Raw genomic sequence first — 680 nt, forward strand, 5'->3', positions numbered from 1 at the left:
AAGGGCTCTTACCAAGAACCCCTCCCACCTCCGGAGCCATCGATGCGTCCGTCCGTCCGTCAGTCTCCCAGGTGGGCTCAGGTCCTTCCCTGTTTCTCTTAAGACCCTGGAGTCCGGGGAGGCTCCATGGATGTCACGTGGCCCGTCCCTGCTGATGGCTGCCAACAGTGCTCAGGGACCCAGAAGCTGGTGCCACAGGAGCCATTAGCGGGAACAGTCTGTGCTTGCCTCCAAACCTGGGGTGACAGAAGCAGGTCTCTCCTGAGAGCACCCTGACCAAGGCCTCTACAAATGACCGTCGCCTCCAAAGGTGAAACGAACGAAGCTGAAGCTGCCGTGTGGCGGGACCCGGGGCTCCCAGGGCGCAGCGCCACTCGGGGAGGTGATAAGGGTGGCCTTCTAACTCATCTGTAGTGGGGTTTTGTACTGAGCGACACCCGCCAGACCTTTCTGTTTTTTGAGACAGGTATTGCTAACCTGAGTTGCTGAGGCTGGCCTCAGCCTGCAGTCCTCCGACCTCAGCCTCTGGAGTCTCTGGATAGGGCTGCAACATCACCCGCCTCATAACTGTCATAACCAGCTGAGTCCCGGCTGCGCTCTTCCTGTTTGTCAAAAGGGCTGGTCCACACATTCATGCCACTTCTTTTGCCCTCATGAAACAGACACCTTGACCTTCCAAA

The sequence above is a fragment of the Callospermophilus lateralis genome, chromosome 4, assembly GCF_048772815.1.
Source record: "Callospermophilus lateralis isolate mCalLat2 chromosome 4, mCalLat2.hap1, whole genome shotgun sequence".
NCBI classification, from domain to species: domain Eukaryota; kingdom Metazoa; phylum Chordata; class Mammalia; order Rodentia; family Sciuridae; genus Callospermophilus; species Callospermophilus lateralis.